Genomic DNA, 24,663 nt, shown 5'->3' with positions numbered 1-24,663 from the left:
AAACCACATAGATTTTGAATCATTTTAAAGTTGCAGGCTTTCTCAACTGGGGTTCCTTATCTGAACCACAAAACAGAAAATTATTTCAGTGACTGTTTTCTCAATCTCCCAAGGATGGCACATAGAGAGAATTTAGTTCATTACATAGAATAGAAGCCTAAGGGCACTAGGGTTTAACTCTCTGGTAGAATTTAGCTGAAAAAAGGCTGACTGGAGTGTAAATAATAATAAACAAATCTAGACATCCCTTTATTTTTTCAGAAAAACAAGTCAATCTCATGGAATTCTACAGATCACTTTGGTTAAACTGAAACTAGAACCTGTTCTCATTCTACCATGCAAAATTTCCTCCTCATTTTATTGACCTCTGAATACACTCAGGAAAAAAATGCAAACATTGCATAATGTTTCAGTACAAAGGAGATGATGGCATCCTTCTCTGCCCTAAATCTCTACCCCAAACCCCTTCTCTGCTGCAGTTGTATCTCTTGTACCTTAGCAAATGCAGCAAATAGATAAATAAAACCAACAGTGTTGCAGAGGACAAAGTAGCAAAGTTAAGTCATTAGCCTGGGGTCAGTAATGACATCTATATCACATGTCCTAGCAATTCAAGAGTGAACCAACTCATTCGGTCGTGAACATGCCAGACTTTTTACCACCACAAACAGCATATATTAAGCCTGCTTCTCTTACTGTATTTACTGAAGCTACTATTAATTATTTCTATAGACTTCATACAGAATTTGTATTGAAAAATGCTAAACTGCAAGGTCAGTATCCCTCATGGCCTTACAACAATATTTAGATCAAGCCAAACCTTTCTTTTGCCCATTTGGAGATCCCCACTACAGTAGTCTCAAACTAGCTAAGCAAAAGTATTTTACAGCATTAAAGGAAATGAGAACCTTTAAACAGGCTGTGGTATCAGAGCTGCCTTTTTAATTATTCATTTCATCACTATGGGAGACTAAAACATTCCACAGTATGCAAGAATATCATATGGAGATTGTTTTTGTTTTTCCCCCTTTCACCAAAATACCAACAAATTGGCATAGATTGTTCAATTACATTATATTCTTATTTTGATTTACTAAACTTCAAAAGAAGAAGAAAATTACAAACATGTATCCCTAAATATCTAATCTTGTTTTGGTGAGAATCCATTGCTTTTGAAAACCAGCAATTAAGAGTGTACATGCTCAGCAACAGAGAACTAAGGATTTATCCACAGTTGAAGGGTGGTCTCTATAAATGTCAGTCCTTACTATTGGGATGGTAAAAACTGGTCATTTGGATGGCTTTCTGGATGTAATTAAGCAAATGATATGCTGAGTTTATAAAATGTTCTCTGATTAAACTAACTTCTCTTAAAGAATTAAAAAAAAACCCTCATTTCAAATATCAGAAATAGTTTCTCTTGAAAATGACACAATTGATGCAGAAAATTGAACTCTTTACACTGGAGTATCATTTTACAATTAAAAAAAAACAAGACTTTGTTTTATTAAGAGTTATATTTAAATGCCTGACATTGGTATTTTCTTTTAATTTTTTTTGTGGTTTGAAATTTTAAGTAAGCTGATTGTAATCAGCCATAATTTAGACTGCAAGATCATCACTAAACTGACTGAATACCAAAAAAAGGCAAATTCCTTTGAAAGACAAACTGCTTATTTTATTGATAATTTCTCTCCAAAACATTAATAAATAATTTTACCTTTTGTGGAATTTTTAATAACCCCACTCTCCATTACTAAGTATTATGTATATTTTAATTCAGCTGACTGGAAGTTAATGAAACTGAAACATCAACTGTATCTTCATAAAGTAACTAAAATATTTTTACTTTATTATCAACTGTATAAAATCTGTATTTTAGCCAAATGCAAGCATGAGAATTTGAGCTGGAAATGTCACACACTCAGCTACAGTTTGAAGGAACCCAATTCATAATGCATTTTATAAATAGTTAATGACTTCTATACATAAGCTAACCAGGCAAATCAAGAAATTGTCAACATTTTTAGTCTTAGTTGTCAGTTACCACTGTCTACTGGTGCTTTATATGTGGCTTCTGGAGAAGACAGAAGCTCTATGCAGTTTGTAATCTATTGCAATTTCAGGTCTGTACCATAAGGGTGGAAAGCTTCGACTGACAATATTTGCCCACCGCCCCCCCCCCACATGTGCACACACGCGCGTGTGCACGCACACACACACACACTCACAGTTAAATACAACAGCACTCCTCACTTTTAGTTGTGTGTTTTTGTATAGCTTATTCCTTCTAACTTATACTAAACTTAGGTAGACTAGACATAGTTGGGCAGAAAAATCTACAGACTGTAGATGAGCTCTAGAAAATATACAGCAAGTTAACAATTGACTGTTATCCCTAAAAAGTTAGGCGCACAAAGTTTCAAGGGCTATTTTAAACTGATGACAGAAGTGAGTTTTTCATTATGAAAGTGAGGATTTCAGATTCCAAGCAGTTTTCACTTAGTATATGGATACTGATTGGCTGATTTTGCACACTGATTGGCTGATTTTCTTAAACCAAGTTCAAACAGATACACTTGCCCAGTTCTGTCTGGAAATTTGGCTTGAAACAATCTGTCTACTTGACCCAAGCCTTAGTATTTCCCAACTGAACTGAATATGTTTCTGGATAGGCACTGCTAGACTAGAAACAAAACGAATTAACCTAGCTGAAACTAATTAAGAACTGTGATCTGTGATGCAGCCTTCTATATGATTCTACATGTAAGATAGGGTACAACATAGCCAGAATGAGGATTCTACAATCCACCACTCACATAAGCATAACAATGCAGTTAGTTTATTACTAAAGCATATATGAGAATTTAATTTCCACAGCGTGCACATGGCAAAGCAATTGCTTAAATTGCCTCACCTGGGAATTTAATACAATGTTATCATCAGACCAGCCACATTGTAAATAGATTTATAATGCTTTCCATGTGCTGCACTCTGTTGCATATGAATTAAGTAATGATCTGGTATTACAATAAAATCAGCTAGTTCCCACACCTGGCAGACAGGATATTTCACTAAATTAATACCCATACAGCTACATCACAAGGCATGGGAGAGGAAACCATCTCTAAGGCATTTGACTTGAGTTTTACATGGGAGGCAAACACTCCATGGCTGTGTAGAATGTCACTATGTTGAATGGGCTGCTCAAGACAATCTGTTTCTAACATCTGTATCGCAGAATTAAGACTTTCTCATTCCCATTCAATTTTGGCCTAATTTTCTTCATTCAGTACTTTAATTACTAATCAGCAATCCGCAACATTCACAAACACTAAGAAAGCCCTTTATTCTAATCTATGTGCTGCAGACAGCCAAATAATTGATACAAAGTGCAGTACGGTTTTGGTAAGTAATGAAAGAACAGCTTGTCCTACTTCCTAATCAAATTGGTCTATAGAAGAAATGGTTAATAGATTTCTCCATAGGTCTAAAACAAATTACTCAGTCTGGCCAGACTTTTCCATTGCTTCTACCATGTCTTTCAATCTCCATATATTTAATAGTGCCCAAAGTTACCAGGTGATTAGAAACTGTTATGCTTTCATAGCCAAAGAATTTAACTGGTCTAAAGAATTTAACTGCTCCTGTTACAATTAACACTTTGGGATATCTTACAGAATACCATGAAATTATATTTATTAGCCAGTCATATAATTGCTGGCATTCATTTCTTACTGAATTCTAGCTGGTTTGAATTAAATAATATCATACTTCTCTAATGCCCAGATGGCATTTTCTAAAATGCATCTATCTTTGGCACAAAGCATTCCATTTTTAACCTCACTTCTATTTCTCCATGACCAATTTCAGCTTTTCATACACACTCCACCCCTGACCCAAGACTTAAAAAAGCTCATCAATCCAGGACAGGAAACTTACATTTTGGAGGAAAAAAAAAAAAGGAAGTTATGAAATTTTGTTCATCACAGTGCTCATTGTGCCACATTAATTTCTAGCAAAAAAAAAAAAAGATTTATGATTAAAACATACCATAGTACATGATCTAGGTAAAGGCAAAGTATACTATTAGGTAAATGTTAGATTCTTGGAAAGTAGTTAGGATAAAAAAGCACAGGCCACTGAGCAAAAAGAATGGAGATAACATTTCAGTATGTGATCTTGGTCAAATTATGTTTTCTGAATATCACTTTCTTCAATATATAAAAATGGCAACAATATTTATTTCTTGGGGCTGTTGTGTGAATTTAAATATTATAAACAAATGGAAACCAATCATAATACCTTGAATGTGATAACCTTGCAAAGGATGTTCAACTAAATATTAGTAATATTGGAAAAGATGCAATAAAACCAGTACACATACATGGCTGAGAGTACAAATTAATGTACCTTTCCTAGACCAATACATATCAAAAATAACTTTTAAAAGTTCCTACTCTTGGGGTGCCTGGGTAGCTCAGTTAAGTGTCTGCCTTCTGCTCAGGTCATGATCCCAGGGTGCTGGAATCAAGCCCCACGTCAGGCTCTCTGTTCAGTGGGGAATCTGATTCTCCCTCTTTTTCTGCCTCTCCCTCTGCTTGTGCTCTCTCCCTCTCTCAAATAAATACATAAAATCTTAAAAAAAAAAAAGTTAACATTATTTAACTCAGTAAGTCTACTATATTGTTTTGCCCAATTCCCTGTTTTGTGATGCTACCATTTTTGGATGACTTTCAGTGGGAAAAACTGTACTGAATTTCTTTAATGTTATTAGAGAAAGTAGGTTCCAATCTGTTTCTTCTAAGTAATCATTCCACTAAACATGGCTTGCTTCTGCTCAAGGGACTGTTTAGAGTTAAAGGTCAAGCTCATTCGCTGGAAAGTGCACAGGCCACATGTCACCAATATTGTAGCATTCATAAAGGGAAAGCACACTTTCTATCTATCATAAACTCATGGCCAATGGACCATATGCAAGCCACCAGAAAGAAAATACTAACATGCCCTGCTGCTAGCTACCAACAGTTGGAAAAGCAGGTTAACGTGAGAATACTGAAAGAATCCATTGTTCTTAGTATGTAATACCAGGAAAAGGTATTTAAATATTTTTTTTTTGAAAAAGACTAATGTCTTTCTACCATAATCACTTTCACTTCTTATTTTTGCTTATACTTTCAAAAACATTTTACATGTTTGAAGTGGATATTTATGTTTGGGCTGTAAATAACGAGTTAGATTATACACACTTTTATTTTTAAAAATTTATCTATAACATCACATGTGAATATTTATATGCATATAATGAGGTTATATATGTGTGTGTGTGTACACACACACATACATACAGGCTCACACAAACCCATATGCAATCCATATGGAATAATAAGTCTATTTGTGTTTCACAATGCTAGAATAGACCTTTATTTATACTAGGAACTCTGACCACATTGCTGCTACATCATTTAATGATTTGCAAAACAGAGAGCCCAGAAATCATGTAACTGTACTTCTTCATTTCCTCCTCCAGCAATTCTAAACTTAAGCCTAAAATTTAAGTTTAGCGCATTGGTGCTTCGAAATGCAATGTGAGTTAGTTAGTATCATGGCCTCACTTGCATATGCTTGTAGTTTATGGCTTTCACATTGCTATTGAACACAGTGTGGCTTTGCCGTAAATCATGTTAGCTTGTCAATCAATAATTTAGTTACTTCATTCAGAAAATCAGCTCATGATAGAATGCCCAGATGTTGTTGTCAACATCTGGAATAGTGTAAGTTTTCAGTGGAGGAAATCTAATTTTTAAAAATCTTTCTGAATATAAAATAAAATCACTCTATAGACTATCTTTGAAATAAAATGTCAAATGTTTATTGTTTTGATAATAACTCATACATACCCTACGCACTCCCACTGGAAAAATGATACTCTGATAAATGAATGCTATATAACATATGCTTTATTTGTATTTTTAAAAGAATTACTGAAACAAAGTACACAAATTACATAATTAAGTTGTATGTTGATTTCCCTACATAATCTGCTAAGAATTAGGAACAAAAAGCAATTGTTCACTGAAAGTCTGTCTATAGCCATAATTTCATGTGGTCTAGATCTCCAAGAGCAAATGATCTCAATAAAGAACTAAGATATCTCAAAAAACAGAATCTTGACAGCGACATGAGGCATCATCTGGGCCAGCCACCATACATATTTAGAGATGAGGAGTTTGAAGTCAGATGAGTGATCTCCCCAAGGCCACATATTTGGGAAAGACTAGGCAAAAGAAAGATGGAATCTATTTCCCAATGTCAATGCTCTTTTTACTTTACCACATCATCTTTCATATTACAAAACCACTGTGGCAGGCTGAGGCCGTCCTACTGCTCCTTCCCCAAGGCAGGTTTGGCTGCACCATTCATCTGGTTCTAGGTATTGATCACCAACTATAAAGTTGATCAGTTTATAGATTTTGTTTCTTGTCACCCTCCTCCAAAATAAATAAACAAAAAGCAAGCCTTATTTATACATTGTTGTCAACATCTGGAATCTTGACAACAATAAATTTGGAAGTTCAAGGGTGATGAATGCTTAAGGCAGAATATTTTATATCATAGAATAAAATGTCTGATCTGAGGGTGAGTCACAACCACACTTATGGGTGTAACTTAGATATGTTTCAAGACTAATCTTCAAAGGCTCCACCATAAAGCAACAATAATCTACCCAGATGGCAGGAGAGGAGCTGCACTAGTTATTAAAATGTGTTAAGAACTGCCTCCTTACCCATGGGATCTGGTGACTCCCTATACAGTTACTCTACAATTTTAGATTGGAACCAGCCATCTCACAGGCAAATAATTTTTACAATATTTTTTCCCTAATACTTGCTTTTGAACCCATGTTGTGACAGATTCTTTATTATAGTATATGCTGTGTTGTAGTGAGGTTACAGTTCTCATAATTTATAGATGCCTTTTCATGCTTTATGAATATGGCTAATAAAACTGTGATGCTCAGGCAATAAAACTAAATTTTTTAAGCCCAAGTTCTCTATGGAAACGTTCTGAAGATTACTTCCCTATCAGGGTGACCCCAAACTATGAAGTATAATAAATATAAATATTCATACCTGATTCATAAACAACATGTTATTCCTATAAGAATCTCCATCTTCAGTTGAATAGAATAAAATCCTGCCTACTTAGGCAAACGCTTTGCTTCATCAGCTGAATGTTTCTTTTATATCATCAGTGTGTCACTTTGTACTGGTTCTTTCCTTTAAGGATATAAACATTCTTAAGTGTATCCAGCTTTATATATTTCAAAATGTTATTTCAGCCAGTACTACACTCCCCATCTAATACCCAACCTCTTCTTCATCCTTCCCTTCCTGGCCAAGCTTCTTGAAGGAGTATTCCATGAACATAGATGCCACTTATTACGCCCCAGCCCCTTCTCAACTTAAAACTTGATGCTTTCCTGCCATGCCACAGGATTCCCTAGGATCACCAGTATCTTCCTCGTTGACAAAATCATTAGCCATGTTTTCTAAGTAAACTTTTGAAGTTTTAGAATAGTTACAGAATTATAAAAAAATTACAAAGATAGTAGAGTCCCCATGTAACCCACATTTAGTTTCCCCTATTATTAACACCTTATGATACAATTGTCATAGTTAATGGATCAATACTTCATTGTTATACATTATTATTAACTAAAGTACATACTTTTTCCAGGTTTCCTTAATACTTTTTTTTTTCTGTTCCAGATACCATCTAGAATTCCATGTTACATTTACTAGTCATGTGTTCTTAGGATCCTTTTGGCTGTGACAATTTCTCAGACTTTCCTTGTTTTTGATGATTTTGAAAGTTTTGAAGAGGACTGGCCAGGTGTTTTGTAGAATGTCCCTCAACTGGGATCTTTCTGATGTTCTTCTGACTAGACTGTGGTACTGTTTTTTGGAGGAAGACTCAAAAGGTAAAGTACCATTTTCATCAGATCATATCAAGGTACATACTATCAATATGACTTATCACTATTGATGTTGATGTTGGTACCAGACTGAAGTAGTGTTTGTCATGTTTCTCTACTGAAAAGTTACTCTTTTCCCTCTCCTGTACTGCACTTACTATGTGCAGCCCACACTTAAGAGTGGGGAGTTATGCTCAATGTCCTTTCAGAGAGGAGTATCTTCATAACTCATTTGGCAATCTTCTGTATGAAAGATGTGTCTCCTCAATCATTATTCAATAATTTGTTGATATCTGTATGGACTTATGTATATTTATTTTACTTTGACTTATAGTCTAATACTACATCATTAGTTTTGTTGCTCAAATTGGTGCACCAACTTTGGCTCCAATGGCCACCTTTCAGACATCTTCACATTTGACCTCTTGATAGCATCTGACACTGTTGCCCACTTTCTCCTTAGCAGTTACAGCACTGTCTTTCTTTGGAATTCCTCCCACCCTTCTGGTCTCTCCTTCTCTCTTTGTCTGGCTAGGTCTTCATCCTTAGATCTCTTCTCACTCATCTAAATGATCTTATTTTTACCCAGTGTTTTAACTATCACCTAGAAGCTGGCAAAGAGAGACATATTCTCTGCAAATTCTTCTTACCAATCTAATTCCCATTGGGCACCTTAGAAAACCCGAAGGCATCTCAGACTAAGCACAGACACAGTGGGGCATTTTCTTTCTCTTACGCTGGCTCCTCCTTATGTTTTCCCTAGTTTGATGTATGGTATTACCAGGCACACAGTCTCCTCAGATAAGAACCTAAAAATTATTCCCAAATCCACTACATCACCAAGCACTATGGATTATTTTTCAGAATATCTACAACTGGACCTCTTAGCCCTACTTCCAGGGTGTCTGTTACCTTATGAACTAGTCACAGCTCTTTCTTTATAACTGTTGTTAGCATATATTTCATCCTTCTTTTTATAAATGAATTATATTTGAGAGATATCTGCGTGGTAAGCCTGACATATTTAAAGGCAGAGGTAAGCCAAAAGGTACAAATTCTCAGTTCCTCATCTTAGGAACTAAAGGAGACCCCCTTTAAACCTATCTCTTGCAGAATATCAAAGCTCCAAAGGAATCACTGTCTAACGATATTTCAGAAGAGAAAATGTTAAAATAGAAAGCAAATACATTTGACAAAAGCCAATACAGGTATCCCCTGCTTTTGGAAAACTCACATTATGCAACTTTAGTTAAAGGCCTATGTTAGTAACTGTTTTTGCTAGCTGGAAGAAATCTGAAGAGGATTTTTACTTTTACAAAAAAAAAAAAAAAGTGAAAAGCGAAAATGACAGCATTTGTTTTTCAGTGAACCATGAGGAAGGCAGCTCCCCCCAAAGCAGTGAATGTGGCCCCGCTTGGCTCCCTCCCTAGGAACAGCACTCAGCATCTCAGCATCAGGCTGCCAGGGTTCTGAACTGTGTCTGTAGGCATCTGTGCTTTGTCTCAATTTATTTTGTGTGACCATTAGCAAGATGTGTCTAACGTATCAGCAAAGCATACGAGAGGTTATTCTTTGGGTCTGAGAATGTTAAAAAATCTTGCCATATAATAACTGTTTCTTTGCTTTTTTACATCATTTCGGCTTACGAAAGCTTTCATAGGAACACTCAACTTTCTGATAACAGGGGAAACCTGGATACCATGGGAAAATGCTAGGCAACAGACCTCTCGCCAACTTTATAAGTCCATACCATGTTTCTCTTTAATTTCAAATATAGCCATATCTCATATGAGCTATTTTTTTTGTTCTCCTCAGTTAGATATTCCCATTTTTTATTATGTGGAAGCTAAAAGACCACTGTTTCAAACGAGATGATGTGCATGCATATATCTCCTTTGTTTGTCTGATTTGTGTACCTCAGGAATATGGATTACTTCTGTTATCTGCATGAAGAAGCTCTGCTACAAGAAGCCTGGCATTCAGTTTGCTTTTATCTCTGAGACCCCAAATTGTACCGTTAGGCCACAGAGGGCACTTATCTAGATTGAACTGTCATACAAATAGATTTTTGTCAGCCATTCAATTTGTATTGGGGAACACGCCAACAAAAACAAAACCTGGCAATTTAAAACAACAAACCTATCCTCTACTGACAGGAACAAATTGCTGTATTTCAAATGAATAAGAATTACTATAGATCGTACATGTTGCATGTGGGTGCTACAGAAGGAAAAATATTCTTGAGACTAATTCTGTCCAGTTTTTCTGGCAGTGGTCTAGCATAAAGCAAGCATACAGTCAACTTAATACTAATAAGCACACAAGAAAAAAAACTAACAGACAGGAATTACATGTTATCAGAGGAGAATGAGGCTTTCTAATAAAATTTCAGGTCAAGGGATCCCTGGGTGGCGCAGCGGTTTGGCGCCTGCCTTTGGCCCAGGGCGCGATCCTGGAGACCCAGGATCGAATCCCACATCGGGATCCCGGTGCATGGAGCCTGCTTCTCCCTCTGCCTATGTCTCTGCCTCTCTCTCTCTCTCTCACTGTGTGTCTATCATAAATAAATAAAATTTTTAAAAAATAAATAAATAAAAAGAATATATGTATGTTCTTTGTACTATTCTTTACACTTTTTTTTAAACTCTTTTGAACGTGAGTTTATTTCCAAATCAAAAGTTTAAAATTATTAAAAAGTATGAAAAGATAAGTGGGGAAAAAAGTGTAGAGGCTATTGATAAGCAATTTTTCTACAACTAGTTAAATGTATGAGATTAATTAAATGTCCAAATCAATCCTTGATTAGATATATAATTATACATGTTAATAAAAAATATGGTCAAAATCAGACAACTTAAACTATTAATTTTTACCATATATGATGGGGTTTTCCTTTTTTTCAGTAAAATACAGAACTTTATTGGCTAGTTTTAAATTAGCAACATCTTTTTTTTTTATTTTTTGTATGTAGTTCACCTATTAGAATGGACTGAATTTAAATCACCCACAGTCAGAGAAATTCAAAGCTATCAAATTAATAATAACAGAATATTACCTACCATTTAAAACAGTTTGGCAATAAAATCCAATTCTTTTTTTCCTTCCTTTCCTTCTGAATTAGAAGTTTTGATTCAATCATTCTAAAGTTGGTTGCTTGATAGTAAGAAATGACTTATTATTGTTATTTCTTTTAATAAAAACACCCTAGAGGAACCTAATACAAATCTTACGGGAGTGTTTGCAGTAACTAAAGATCTTGTGCCATGCTATTAGGACATTCTCTAACATTCTTGAAGAGAACACACATTCTCAGATAGTTAGACATGTACCTGCTAAACTTTGACTTGATTTGGCAACCAAGGTATTGTTGATCTAATTTTGAGTGTGATGGCCCTGGACAGGGACTGAATGCAATTCTATTCCCTGAAAAGAACACAGTCAATTTTGGTGCTCTATAAATATGCAATCATAATAGAACCTTAGGGATAGAAGGGACCTTGAGAGGTCCTCCAGTCTGCCTTGCTCCCTTATATCATCCTGCTCTAAATGTATCTTATAAAAACCTACAGAAGGTGCCTTAACTTTCACCAATTAGGTTTACCAACAGTCACTGGCTACTGTCAGGAACTAATTCCCTACATTAAACTCAAATGTATGGCACTATAGTTATACATACAGTACAGACCAACAACACCTGCTGCCCATACTTGGCAAGACAGTTCTTCACAGACTTGAAGACACTTAAAAACTCCACAACTTTCCATCATGGAAAATGATTGTGGGACCTTTCTTTATCTGTCTTGTTTTCCAACTTGTTTCCATTCTTTTTAATCATCTGGAGGGCCCACCTAGAATTTTCTCTGAGTTATCTTTATGAACGGTAGCCCTAATTGCACCCAGAGGTGGACATTAGTAGATTCTTCCAAAGTCTAACATGAACCAATGTGTACCATATCTTGTTGATGATATGTTAAGTTGAGGAGGTCACTCTTTTTTCATTTTCCCCTTATTTCTACTCTGAATACACTTAATATTCTTTACACATATTAATTTCTATTTGAGTTTGGGGCTACTTTCTATTACTCTTATTTTCTTGTCTTTTGAAGAAACAATATGTTAAATCAGAGAGACCTCCAATTTGGGCATCTGATGAGTCTGGATTCAAATTCCAGCTTTGTCCTTTTCCAGTTGTGATTTTACTAAGCAAGTTTTTGAGTCCCTATGCACTTCAGGTCTAATTGAGATTAAGTTTATGAAACAGCTAGTACAGTGTTTAGCATGGAGTAGGCATTAAAGAAAAATAACTGCTCTGATAATAATAATAATTATTATTATTGAGAATGCCAGCAAGTCTATTTCTCCAGTGTATAAAACTCTGGGTTTGCTGCTTCAGCTCTTTAAGATGACCTCACACACCTATGGCCCAACATGGCTGGGTCAGTTCTGCTCCCAGTTGTCACATGAACTCCTGATATAAAGACGTGATTGCTATTCCATTCCAGTTCCTTCTGGCTCCTGGGACTCAATTTTGCCTCTTATTTTTGTTTTTTTTCTTTTGACTCTTTTTAAACTTATATCTGAACTTAAGTTCCTCTGCTTTGAGCCTTAATGTTTTCTGAGCATTTAGGTTCCAACCCATTCTTTTGCTCTGTCTCTAAAAGAGAAAATACCTGTTTATGTTATTCCAAGCTCTAAAAAGAATTCAGGCAGTAATACAAGATAGAAGCTTCAAAGATAATGCACTTCATTATCAGCACATTATTTAGCATTATGAGTCTAACATGTTTTTTTTTTTTTTTTTAAGATTTTATTTATTTATTCATGATAGTCACAGAGAGAGAGAGAGGCAGAGAGACACAGGCAGAGGGAGAAGCAGGCTCCATGCACTGGGAGCCCGACGTGGGATTCGATCCCGGGTCTCCAGGATCGCGCCCTGGGCCAAAGGCAGGCGCCAAACCGCTGCGCCACCCAGGGATCCCAGTCTAACATGATTTAAATCTCAGGTTTGCTATTTATTATATGTGTGACTGCAGAGAGGGTGTCTAACCTTTCTGAGTTTCCATCTGCACATCTGCATAAGAAAAATAAAAACACTTTGTTGTAATGATTACATGGGACTTGCAATAAGAACACTGCTGCATAAGTTAACAGGTGCCTTCTAAGTCATCATTTTCCCTCTCCTTCCCCTCTAGGATGGAGTGAGTGTGTGGGTGGGTGGGCAAGAAGAAAGAACAAATATACTCTGAATTCTCTATGCTTGGCAAGACTAGAAACCAGGTATTACTCATAGATCCCAAAATATGTGGAGAGCTGTCCAAAAGCAGGTGAGGTCATGCAGATCCACTTGGTAGAGGGTGACAAAATGTATGAAGGTTAAGGGGTCTCGACAAAATGTATGAAGGTTAAGGGGTCTCAACAATAGCTGAGCTCGACAGGCACCAGCCAACATATACTGCCTAAAGGTGGGAGACTCATTCTGAAGCATAAAACCTATATGCTTTGTTTGAAACAATGGGTGTGGGGACAAGTGTAAGTGGGTCACTGGCAGAGGCTTTCCTAGACATAATATGTTCAAAGAAGCATTAGAAGCAGTGGTAATTAAAGAATAACATAGGACTTCAGTTTCCTAAAGAATATAGAAGGTTAGAAGACTATTGTTTTCACCTTAACAAACAAAGCAAGCTGGAGAAGTGACAAAAATCATCATTTTAAAAATCACCCAAGGGTAACATTCCAGAAAATCATGAGCATTTCATAATAAAGAAGAGACCTATGGCTGTTCTCATTCCTGGAGGAGTAGAACAAGCCTCCACAGATACATGTAAGAAGAAAATGGCCAAACTTCTAACAAACTTTTAGGGTTTGTATCAGGGCTGGCAAAACACATTAGGATTTTTTTTATATAAATTTATTTTTTATTGGTGTTCAATTTGCCAACATATAGAATAACACCCAGGGCTCATCCCATCAAGTGCCCACCTCAGTGCCGGTCACCCAGTCACCCCCACCCCCCGCCCACCTCCCCTTCCACCACCCCTAGTTCGTTTCCCAGAGTTAGGAGTTTTTCATGTTCTGTCTCCCTTTCTGATATTTCCCACTCATTTTTTCTCCTTTCCCCTTTATTCCCTTTCACTATTTTTTTATTCTCCAAATGAATGAGACCATATAATGTTTGTCCTTCTCCGATTGACTTATTTCACTCAGCATAATACCCTCCAGTTCCATCCACGTCGAAGCAAATGGTGGGTATTTGTCGTTTCTAATGGCCGAGTAATATTCCATTGTATACATAAACCACATCTTCTTTATCCATTCATCTTTCGATTTACACCAAGGCTCCTTCCAGTTTGGCTATTGTGGACATTGCTGCTATAAACATCAGGGGGGTGTAGGTGTCCCCGCGTTTCATTGCATCTGTTAGGATTTCAATGATCCTGAGCCACAGAATGAAGTATAAGGTTCACTAACCAATGCTTTCATATGAGTCATCACTGAGTACCCAGGACATGATAGAGCTGCTGAGAGATATTCCCCTAGGCTATGCAAGGCTTCCTCTAAAGTAGCTGACCCTCTGAAAGTGGGATGTAAGGCAGCAGAGCTTAGAGAAATCCATGCTAAGTACTCTGAGATCTTGGATATGTAGGGTAGGGATAGGGAAAGACAACTGATAGAAACCTAACTGAGGCATTGCAGCATTTTAGCCACCAAAGGTTGGAATGGGAGAGGGGAACAGCAGTGCTGACTGAAAATGCTCTGAGGCATTCTGGGTCTTCAAAGATTGTAAACCCACTAATTTCCTAAGGCTTAGTTTAAGTGGAAAAGAGAGAAATCTCTAAAGATATAGAAAGTCAAGATAGGACTGGAGAGCAAAGACAACTCCCCAGAGGGTCAAAAAGTTAGCAATGGGGCTATAAAATAGCAGAGCAAGATCCCACAAACCAAAAAGATGGTGATTTGGCTGAAGAGCAGAATGAGATCTTGGAAATTCACCAGTGCTCAAAGCTCAAGACCTGCTGACAGGAAAGGCTTAACTATAGCCTTATAATGTGAATTAAACTGAAATTGCAAAAAATAAAGGGCCCACATACAGCCCAATTATATAGGTCAGATTGACTTAGCCACTCCACCATAGAAGCCTGAAAGAAAAGGGAGTGTTTTTGTTTGTTTTGCATGTTTTATTTTCTGATAAAATTTTACTTTGCTCTCTATTATCTTTTATTTAAAATATCCAGCACACAATCAAAAATTACAAGACACATGAAAAAGCAAGAGAATGTGACCCATGGTCACACATCCAGAGATGATCCATGTATTCGGATTATCACACAAGGACTTTAAAATAACTATGGTAAAAATGCTAAGGGATATGATAGAAAATATGGACAATACACATGAAGAGATGGGGAATTTCAGTAGAGGAAGAGATACTATAAAAATGAACCAAATATATAAAAATGTTAACACAAAAATGTAGTATCAAAAAATAATTAAAATGATATCATTAAAATCACTTAAGAACTGGAAACAGCAAAGAAAAGGACCCATAAAGTTAACAGGAGGTCAATGAAAAGTATCCAAACCAAAACACAAAGATACAAAAAGTGAAGCAAAGCACACAAGAACTGTGGCATAATATTAAATGACCTAATATATTTGTAATTAGAGTTAAAAAAGGAAAATAGAGAAAGTGGGGCAGAAGAAATATTTAAATAAATAATGGGGGATCCCTGGATGGTTCAGTGGTTTAGTCCCTGCCTTTGGCCCAGGGCGTGGTCCTGGAGTCCTGGGATCAAGTCCCACATTGGGCTCCCTGCGTGGAGCCTGCTTCTCTCTCTGCCTATGTCTCTGCCTCTCTCTCTTTCTCTCTCTCTCTCTCATGAATAAATAAATAAAATCTTTAAAAAAAATAATGACTGAAAACTTTATAAAACTGATGAAAGAGATCACCACATAGGTCCAGCAAGCTCAATGAATCACCAGCAAGTTCACACCTGCTACAAAGAAACCACACCTAGGTACAATATAATTAAACCGGCTGCTGAAACACAAAGATAAACAGCAAATCTTAAAAGCAGCCAGAGGATAAGAGAACATTCATCACATAGAGAGTGAAAGTAACATAAATGATGGACAACTCACCAGAAACAATGGAGGCCAGAAGATAATAAAATTATACCTTTAAAGTGTAGAAAGATAGGAAAATAAACAAACCTGCCAAACCAAGAGTCAATGTCCAGTGAAAATATTATTTAAAGCTGATGGTAAAATAAAGACTTTTTTTTCCAGATAGATAAAAGTAGAAATAATTCATCTCTGGAAGAATTGCCCAAATGGATATGCTAAGATGAGTTCTTCAGACTGAAGAGATAAGACACCAAATGGAAATTATGAATTGCATGAAGTAAAAAGAGCCCTAACAAGTAAATACCTGTGTAGATATAAAAGACTTCTCTAAGAATATTCCATGAGTCTCATAGGATATGTAGAAGTAAAATATAAAACAACAAGGCTACAAAGGGTGGGGTGGAATTCTACTATGTAAGGTCTTAACATTATCCATGACAAAATATGATATTGTTTGAAAGCAGACTGTAGTAACTTAGAGATACACACTGTACGCTCTTATAGGAACCACTAAAAAATATCACAAAGAAGTATACTTAAAAATTTAATACAGGAGATAGAACATATTAGAAACTGTGATTTGTGATTTACTCTAAAGAAGGTAAGAGGGACACCTGGGTGGTTCAGTGGTTTAGCGCCTGCCTTTGGCACAGGGCATGATGCTGGAGTCTCGGGATAGAGTTCCAGATCGGGCTCCCTGCATGGAGCCTGCTTCTCCCTCTGCCTATGTCACTATCTCTCTCTCTCTCTCTCTCCCTGTGTCTCTCATAAATAAATAAAATCTTTTTAAAAAAAGAAAGAAAGAAAAAAAATAAAGAAGGTAAGAAATAAGGAACAAAGGAACAAAGAACAAGTGCAGTATATACAGTCACATGTCAAACATATGTCACATACATGTCAAGTATACCTCAATAAAGCTGTTTTACAAAAAAAGAAAAAATAAATAAAGTGAGCATCAATACTACTGTTACTTAACATTTTATTGAAAATACGAGCAAACATCATTAGACCAGCTAAAAGTATAAAATTGAAGAAAAAACCATCATTACTTACAAATGATATAATTGTATATCTCAAAAATTCAAGAGACTCAGCTGAAATTGCAAACAGTAAGTGAATAAGAGAGCAAGCTGAAATATTAAAGTACAGGAAACAATTCATATACACAAATGACAACTAGTTAGAAGATGTAATGGAAGAAAGGGACAAATTTAAGATAAAAATATAAAACAACCAGGAATAATTTTACCTTAATTCATTTATAATCCTGAGGTGAAAAATCCTTTCTATGATTCTAAATATAGAATAATAAAAGACAGATGATTTTGACCACGTAAAAGAAGTATTTTTGAATGGCAAAATATAAACAAAGATAGAATAAATTTAGTGTTTATTTATTAGTCTAAAGACAAACTATAAACTAAAAAGAAAAAAGAAAAAACAAATTGTATTTTGAACAATGGGTTAATCTTCAAGATATACCAGGCAGACCTTGCAGATATTGTGGGTTTGGTTCCAGACCACCACAATAAAGCAAATATTGCAATATAAAGTGATTCAAATTAATTTTTTGGTTTCCCTGTGCATATAAAAGTTATGTTTACACTATCTTGTAATCTATTAAATGTGCAGTAGCATTATGTCTAGAAAAAAAAGTACATATCTTCATTTACAAATATTGCTAAAACATGCTTACTAGCATCTAAGCTTTCAACAAGTCATAATCACTAATCACAGATCATCATAGGAAATATAATAATAATGACAGCGTTGAAATATTCAGTTAGTATTGAGAATTACCAAAATGTGGCATAGAGACACAAAGTGAGCAAATGCTGTTGGAAAAATCGCACCAACAGAGTAAAATTGCACCAACAGTTACTCGATATAGTTTCCACAAACTTTTGATTTATAAAAAACACAGTATCCGTGAAGCACAATAAAATGAGGCATGGTTGTATCAAGAATTCTTAGAAGTTAATATGAAAAAGAGCAACAATCACCAGTCCTCCCCATCTCCCCAAATAAACTGGCAAAGGGTAAAAACAGTTCCTGAAAACATTCCATTTCACTTATGAGAAAAGTTTAATGAAAACTACATTAAGCTACTGCTTTACTTCTATCAATCTGACCAAAATCCAGAAGTCTGATACTCAATGTGGTAAGTGAAAATTCATTTTATGAGTAACCTCTCATGTACTGTCATGGGGAGTGTCAACTGAGACCTCTCCCATAAAGGACAGTGTGAAAGGATTATCAATATTGCCAACACACACTCTCTTCAAAGTAATTCTGTTTTTTTATTTTTCCACATGAAAAATGACAAAGTTCAGTGTCATTCACTGCAGAACCACATGCAATACCAAAACCCATCTACACAGGATTGATTAAATAAATCTAGTACATTCATACAATGGAACACACTATTCAGGTATTAAAAAAAAAAAAGAATGAATGACTTTTTTACGTATTGCTCTCCAAGATCAACTGAAGAGTGAAGAGAGCAAGGTGTATAACAGTATGTACCATTTAGGTTGTCTTTTGTTTGGCATGCCATCTTGTTGTTATTTAAAGGGGGAGGGAAAAGAATATACATTTGTATTTGCTTGTATATACAGAAAGAAAAGCTGAAAAGATATACGAGGAATTAATAACAGCAGTTCCCTGAGTTAGGGATTGAAGGGGAGGTGGAATGAGGAACTGAGACAGGCAACACAGGAAAAAGGAAGAATTTTCTCTGTGTAAATGATAATCATCTTTATCAGTCAGTTCCACAATCTCCAGTATCTGCTGGGTAAAAGGTTTCCAACAATGCAACAAAGAACTTCAGGTTATATTTTTAGGACATTTTGGCAACTGCCCGTGAATATTTTACCAGGATAGTTTAAATAATTGGGACATTTTAGGCATGAGATTAAGAAAAGTTCTCCAAATAGTGAGAACTTCTGCAGCATGGAGAAGTTTCCCACAGGAAAAAAGAAAGAATCACCATGTTTGACTCCATTGAGTGAAGTGGCTTGGGCAGAATGCTAAACACTATGCCACAGGGTGCAATCAAACACTGGCCTACAGAAGAAGGAATATGTATGTGATCCAGTAAATGTTGCCATCCATAATCTCTGTAGCTCTTGGACATCAAACTTATATGCATGGATAAAAGAAGAAATGGAAACTGAAGACCCAAGGCAGAACAATATAAATGCACGATTTCACATGGATAACAAGAAATAAGACTTTCAAAACCAAGCGATTAAGTGATAAAGGATGATTTCTATCACACAGGCCAGAAGAGTTAAACATTAATATAAGGGCTGTCCTCAAAGTGTCCCTCCAAACCATGATTCTGTTAGTGGAAGAAAACTTGGAAAACTTATTTATTTATTTATTTTTTGTTGTTTTGGGGGTTTTTTTGGAAAATTTATTTAAAGAAAACATTTAATTGATATGAAAAATTTAAGTTTTAGGTTTCACTAGTTAAAATATTAGAACCTTATCAAATGGGAATCCTCTACCTTCTTAGGAAAAAAAAATAGGCAACACGAAAATTTGTTTGCTTTCTTTCAGGAATGAGAGAAAGCCAAGGCAATTTAAATTTAAAGCATGCTTCAAACTTCCATAAAATCTCTGTTTTGTTTGTTCCTGAGGAACCAAGATATAAAAACATAAAAATTAGTTGCTTGCAGGATACCAACATTAGAAATAGAATAATGGGAAAGAAGTTGAGTTAGCTGTGTTAAAAGAAACAAAAGAAGTAGATTTAATTCTAAGCTACCAATAAAAAAGCACATATAGTTACATTAGAGTTTATATTTTCTGGAAAAGGTCACAATCTCCTTATTCCTGAGCAAGCTGTAGACATTTGATTCCAGGGACTAGAGCCAATGTTAAAGCAAGATCATGCTATTGATTACAAACAGAACTTGTGGAGAAAATGAAGACAGATATATACGATTTAGTCTCACTTTTAGGAAAATAACTAAAAATACATGACCTGATGACAATAGGTCAGCAGTTATGTTCATAGGAAATTAACACATATGAAAATCATATGCAGCCATCCTTCTAACATTCCACATTTACCGAATTGATTAACCACTCATTTTCATTTGATTTATGGACATTTTGGGTTTTTTTTTTTTAAATAAGGATTATTGAGTTGGAGGTCATAGATATAAATAAATACTAACCACTGATTTATCTAGGACAGGTAAAAAAAATTATACTAGATTAAAAAAAAAAGGTAAGGATTCTAGGATACCTGAACAGATACATATTTTGCTACTTAAGTTCAAGGCTGGCTAATAACATTATGTTTATTTGTAAAATAGCAAAGAGGATATACAACTGTAGAAGTTGGAAGATATAAGATCATAGAAGCTGAAGAAAATATCTGTTTTAAAGTTGCCACTTACAAACTATCATCAACACGGCTCCAAACTCATGCAATATCTTTTAAGAAAGCTATATTTTACTTAAGACATTATTTTAGAAAACAAGATACTTCTAATCCCCAACCAAAAAAAAAAAAAAAATCTTACTATTCAATTTACAAGTAAATTTATCATGTAAAAGTTCTAGATTTCTGAGGAAAAGGATAACCAGCCAAAAAAAAAAAAATTGTTTTTAATCAGTAACTAAATCACAGAGTATTTGAAAAATGTGATTATTAATATAATACTTAAAAAACAAAGTATGTTAAAATATTGATCAGGAAAGAAAAGAATTTTATTTTTTTTTATTTTTTTTATTTTTTTTTATATTTTTTTTATTTTTATTTATTTATGACAGATACAGAGAGAGAGAGAGGCAGAGACACAGGCAGAGGGAGAAGCAGGCTCCATGCACCGGGAGCCCGACGTGGGATTCGATCCCGGGTCTCCAGGATCACGCCCTGGGCCAAAGGCAGGCGCCAAACTGCTGCGCCACCCAGGGATCCCAGAAAAGAATTTTAGAAGTAATATTTACTACTTCTTTCACTTTCTCTTTTTTTTTTTGTAAATAACTTTTAAGAACCCTAATTTAGAATTTTCCATAAGAGAGAACAGAAAGATGTACAGTTCTTAAAATAGTTTACCATAGAAGACCAGAAATATTTGAATTAATTATAAAACTGAATATGTTATAATGACATAAAATAAGGATTGCTATAGATTTTTAGAAAAAAGTTCAATTAATAAAGTCACAAAGTTTTTTTTTTTTTTTTTTTTTTTTTTAAAGTCACAAAGTTTTACTGAGAATCTCATGCTCAGGTCAAAGAAGATAACAAATCTAAATAAGACCACAAGCATGGAGTTCTGCACCATTCACCAATTATTTCATTCACTTCTGAATTTATTTAACATTTTTTAACAACACTACATGCCAGGTATTCCATTATTAACAAAGCAGATTCCTGGACTGTGGACTTCTCAAGGACATCAGAGGAGGCAGCCATGAAGACAAATAACTATTGTTATATGTAAGTATAAACTTGTACTATAAAAGGGAGATTTATATTAGTACAGTGGAAGAAAGGAAGCAACTAGTCTGGTTTGATCAGGTCAAGAATGGCTTTACAAAGGTGCTCTGTAACCTGGGGCTTACATGATGAATAGTTTATCAAATGGAAAAGAAGAAAGGATAACCATTGCAAAACAAAGAAATAGCATACATATAATAATTAAAGCCCCAGTCTATGGTGCATGACACCATAGACTGGGGTACTTTGACACGTCTGGACAGAGGGTGAAAGGGGAAGAACTGTTAGAAAGAACAGAAGGGGAGGGATCATCATATGAGGCCTTGACAATCATAATCAAAAGTTCAAAGCTGAACAGCTTGTAAGTTTTTTCTCTAAGATCAGAAATAAGGCAAACGTGTCTACTCTCACCACTTCTATTCAACAGAGTACTGGAAGTCCTCACCAGAATAGTTAGGTTAAGAAAAAGAAGTAAGAACAATCCAAATTGGAAAGGAAGAAGTAAAATTGTCTCTGTTTGCAGACAACATGATGTTATATATAGAAAACCCTAAAAAATCCATGAAAAAAAACTGTTAGAATTAATAAATTCAGTAAAGTAAAAAGTAAATTCAGGATACAAAATCAACATACAGAAATCAGTTGTGTTCTATCCATGAACAAACTACCTGAAGAGAAAATCAAGAAAACAATCCCATTTATAATAGCACCGAAGATAATAAAATCCTTGTATGCTGAAAACTATAAAACATTGATGAAAGAAATTTTCTTTTAAAGATTTTATTTATTTATTCATGAGAGACAGAGAGAGGCAGAGACACAGACAGAGGGAGAAGCAGGCTCCCTGCAGGGAGCCCGATGCAGGACTTGATCCTGGGACCTGGGGATCATGCTCAGCCACTGAGCCACCCAAGCGTCCCTGATGAAAGAAATTAAAGAAGAAACAAACTAATAGAGAGACATCCCATGTCCACAGATTGAAATAATTCAATTTTTTTTTCTTTTAAAAGAGAGAGAGAGAAGGGGGGGCAGGGCACCTGTGCATGCGTGCTGGGGTAGGAGGGCAGGCAGGAGGGGCAGGGGGAGAGGGATAGAAAGAATGTTAAATAGGCTCCACACCCAGCACAGAGCCCCATGTGGGGCTATCTCACAACCCTGAGATCATGACCTGAGCCAAAATCAAGAATTGGACCCTTAACTGACTGAGCCACCCAGGGACCCCAAGAATTAATATATATATATTTTTAGAATTAATATATTTTAACTGTCCCTGCTCCCCTAAATCATCTACAGATCTAACACAATTCTTATCAAAGTCCCAATGACGGCTTTCACCTGGAGGTGGAGAAGATTGGCCTACAGGAATAATCACCAAAACCCACAAAGGAGACCGGGCCTTGGGCTCACAGAGAAAGAGAAGAAGAAGGTGATCAAAGAACCAGAGACTCAATAGTCCATTTTAAACAGTGACAATTATTTCACTGAAGTCTGTCCCACAAGAGCCACACCCCCCTCAAAGAGTATGGTTCTAAGGCAGGTATCTGAGATGCCTCTAGTAAAGAAAAAGAAGGGCCACAGGACCCTCTGTAAGGAGCACCTAGAACCTGAAACCGTGTTATGTGCTAGGTGGAGAGAGAAGTCATCCAGCCCCAGGAAGCAGTCTCTTGGCTCATCTGAATTCCTAGGTGGGGAGAAGAAACAGAAAAGGTAGTCTTTACGGCCTCTGGCCATGTCCTCTGGCTCCAGGGTAGAAACCTCCTTGGACCCCAGGCATCACGGGAGGGTGACCAGAGTTGGCAAGAAGCCCAAAAATCACAACAAGAAGAAAAAGGCTCAGGGGGCTGTGGCCTCCTCTGCCAGGGACCCTTGGTTCTGTGAGTCTGGGGATGCTCAGTATGCTTACTTAGTAGGGAAGAATGGTAAGAAGCAGGTGGCCTCAGGTCAGAAATGGAAGCAGGGGAGCCCCAGGGAATACACTGTGAAGATGAATAAGAAAAAGAAAATCCACCAGAGGGAAGACATCTCCCTAGGACACCTTGAGCTCTCCAAGACCATGTAGAGCATTTCTCAGAAAGAAAATAAGAAGCAGCCAATCCAAGTGGAGGCTCCAGAATACATCCCAATAGGACAGAACCCCAAATTCCTGGCAAAGAAGAAAAGGAAGTCCAAGGAAAAGGCAGAGCAGCCAGGCACTGAAAAGCTGGCTCTGAAGAGGAGGAGAGAGAAGAGGAAAGAGAGGAGAGTAGCAGGATAACCCTGGGAAGAGGAGGTGGTGCTGAAAAAGAAAGGAAACACACACACACACACACACACACACACACACACACACACACACACATACACACAGGCGTGCAGAGACCAGGTGAGGCGAAGGCCTTGCAAGAAGAAATTAATGATGTGGCAGTCATGAAGGAAGCTTCAGGAGTTAGGAAGGGGACAAGAACTCAGTTTGGCCAGGGGGATACTGCTGGGTTTGAAAAGGAAACAGACATTTTTCAAACTTATGGGTGGCTTTAAGAATGTGTCCCCTTCATTCAGCTGCCCCTCTAACATGACTGGAAGGCCCACCTTGGCTCTCAACAAGAAGGTGGCTGCCAGTCTGCAGCAGAACCTGCAGCAGGACTACGACTGGGCCATAAGCTGGCAGTAAGATCAGGGTGCTGGCCTTGGCTCCTCCATTCCCCCAGACAAAATCTTTTATGTTGATAGGAGTACTTCCAAGTCAATCAAGTTTAAAGATTAATCTGTACTGTCTTGTCCTTCAAAAACAGCTAGAATAGCTTTTATTATTCAGTTATGCAGATGAAAGCATCTGACAGTTGTCTCTTATCAAACCTCTGTAGAGATTAAGGAAAACTATGCCCATGTGCTTGGATGTACTGGGGTCAGGGAAGCTCATGTGTCAGAAGCCAAGAGAACATGTGAGTGGCTAGCACCTACTATCTGCTTTGTGAAGCATTCTATCCCTGTTTGAAGACATCAGCATACATAAAGAGCTAAATTTGTTGAGTACTTAGTAAGTGCCAGGTACATATTAATGTGTTTCCCTTGCATTAATGTGTATAATCTGAATAATTACAAAATAGATGCTATTATGATCCTC

The 24,663-nt window shown here is 36.3% G+C and overlaps 1 protein-coding gene and 1 pseudogene across 15 annotated transcripts in view; one reads left to right on the top strand and one right to left on the bottom strand.

The window, feature by feature from the left end:
- Positions 1-24,663, bottom strand: part of VTI1A (vesicle transport through interaction with t-SNAREs 1A) — a 357,179-nt gene that overhangs the window by 279,139 nt on the left and 53,377 nt on the right. The window lies entirely within an intron of this gene.
- Positions 644-24,303, top strand: LOC112672622 (lysine-rich nucleolar protein 1-like; annotated as a pseudogene).

Source organism: Canis lupus, chromosome 28 (assembly GCF_003254725.2).
Source record: "Canis lupus dingo isolate Sandy chromosome 28, ASM325472v2, whole genome shotgun sequence".
NCBI lineage: Eukaryota > Metazoa > Chordata > Mammalia > Carnivora > Canidae > Canis > Canis lupus.
This window is presented reverse-complemented; position numbering and strand designations above follow the sequence as displayed.